This window comes from Sapajus apella, unplaced genomic scaffold (assembly GCF_009761245.1).
Source record: "Sapajus apella isolate SASKATOON/1434 unplaced genomic scaffold, GSC_monkey_1.0 scaffold39, whole genome shotgun sequence".
Classification (NCBI taxonomy): Eukaryota; Metazoa; Chordata; class Mammalia; order Primates; family Cebidae; genus Sapajus; species Sapajus apella.
The window spans coordinates 17,557,305-17,559,944 of record NW_022436979.1 but is presented as its reverse complement, the minus strand read 5'-3'; positions in this window follow the sequence as shown (position 1 = coordinate 17,559,944).

Here is a 2,640-nt window from a genome sequence, read left to right as displayed (position 1 = left end):
ATATGAATATGGAGTATTCTAATTATATTGATATGGTTTGGTTGTGTCCTCACCCAAATTTCATCTTGAATTGTAGCTCCCATAATTCCATGTGCTGTGGGAGAGACCCAGTCAAAGATAATTGAATGATGGGGGCAATTTCCCTCATACTGTGCTCATGCTCATGAAATCTGATGGTTTTATAAGGGGAAACCCGCTTCACTTGGGTCTCAGTTCTCTACTGTCTGCTGCCATGTAGGACATGTCTTTTGTCTTCCGCCATGATTATGAGGCCTCCCCAGCCACATGGAACTGTGGGTCCATTAGACTTCTTATTCTTTATAAATTACCCAGTCTCAGGTATATCTTTATCAGCAGTGTGAGAATATGCTAATACATATATCATTGCTGTGTCATTGAGAACCAGGATTCTCAGTGTGAAAGAAAGGAGATGCAGATGTAAAATATAAGCAGTTAAGTGAAAAAGTAAAAGAAAACCACTGAAAACTCACGAAGATTTTTGAAGTAGGAATACCAGTCAAAACTCATGGAGAATTTATATTTAAATATATATTTTCTAGCTGTCTTCACCAAAAAGATCTAGAAACAATTACATATCCACTGACATTCTAAGACTCCAGTTTGTAGCTTTATAAATATCACTTTCCACTAAATGAACCAAGGCTTCTAGAAGAAAAGGCTGGTTTTTACTCATATCGGTCATGTCAAATACGTTTTTTAAAAAGCAAGGAAGAACCAAAAGAAAACACACCAAAATCGTAGTGGTTATCTCTGGGAATGGTAGGATTGTAGATAAGTTTTAATTTTAGTCTTTATACTTTCTGCATTTTACAAATTTCTATAATGAACGTATGATCAAAATGAACTATAATTGAAAAAGAAGAGCTTTAAAACAAAAAGAGGATGAAATTATATTATAAAAACACACATATAAAAACACATGCTTTAAAGTACATGTTTTGTAAGAGGATCACCAAGCAGCCAAACACAGCAATTCAAACATTTTTTAAAGGAATCCTTCTCTGGGGTAGCTCTGCACCCACTCCTCTCTCAACAGAAAGAGTCCTCAAGTCTACAGGCAGAAGTAGCTTTGGACTACATTAAGAAATGACAGCCATCATCCCTGTGTGAGCCTCAAAGCCCTCCCTGTGCCTCCTACGGCCCTGAGTGAGGAAAGCTCTGTCAGCCCTGCTTGGAAGCTTGGAGGGCAAGACCTCCACGCTTTCATTTCAAATGCTCATCACTGGGCTGCAGGGACTTGGGAGCTATAGATAACTTCTTTCCAGGAGACATAGTATCCCAAAGCAGTATCCTGTTAGTCTGTTCTCACACGGCTATAAAGAAGTACCTGAGACTAGATAATTGATAAAGAAAAGAGGTTGCCGGCTACACGGGAAGCATGATGCTGGCATTTGCTTGGCCTCAGAAGAGGCCTCAGGAGACCTTTAGTCATGGCAGGAGGTGAAGGGACAGCACACACATTACACAGCTGGAGCAGGAGCAAGAAAGAGAGCGAGGGGAGTGCCACACACTTTTTTGTATACTTTAAGTTCTGGGGTACATGTGCAGAATGTGCAGGTTTGTTACATAGGTATACACGTGCCATGGTGGTTTGCTGCATCTATTCCCCCGTCACCCACATTAGGTATTTCTCCTAATGTTATCCCTCCCCTATCCCCCGACCCCTGCTATCCCTTCCCTAACCCCCTAACCCCGACAAGCCCCAGTGTGTGATGTTCCCCTCCCTATGTCCATGTGTTCTCATTGTTCAACACCCACTTATGAATGAGAACCTGGTGTTTGTCTTTCTGTTCTTGTGTCGGTTTGCTGAGAATGATGGTTTCCAGCTTCATCCATATCCCTACAAAAAACAGGAACTCATCCTTTTTTATGGCTGCATAGTATGCCACACACTTTTCAACAACCAGATCTCACAAGAACACACTCACTGTCCTGGGCACAGTGCTAAGGGGAATGGTGCTAAACCATTCATGAGAAACTCATCCCCAAGACCCAATTGCCTCCCACCAGGCCCCACCTCCAAAACTGGAGATTACAATCCAACATGAGATTTGAGCAGGAACCCAGATCCAACCCATACCAAGTATGAAATGGAACAGCACACCTCCTGCCTCAAGTCTTCCAACATATCCTGGCAACAACCATCTTGTCACCTGATGCTGATGCACACAGCATCTTCAGGAAAACGTTTTTATCAGAAGTTCTTCCCCATGGGTTTCAGTGACCACAAGAGTTTAGTGATCAGGGAAGGGAAGACAAGGGCATGGCTGCCAAAAGGAAAAGTGATTTAATCACTTACCTTGGCCCCAAAGTGTCTTCACAAGTCAACTATCCGATGCCTCGGTTTCCCTCCTGCAAAATGAAGGAAATCTCACTTGTTATTTATTTTAAAGGAGTGCAATGAAGATTAATGAGAAGATGTTTATAAATATCCTAAAAGCCCCCGAGAGAAAAGTGGCTGAGCTTCAGGTGTTGCACCATGCAGAACTATCTTGGCACACACAAAAATAGAGGGAAGAAGCTCAAAAGGAGAATTTGAGCCTTAAAAATATACCACAGAGCAGTTTCTCAGTTGTTGGGTGTTATATAGGTCTCTGCATGCGGCTGACTGCGAGCAAG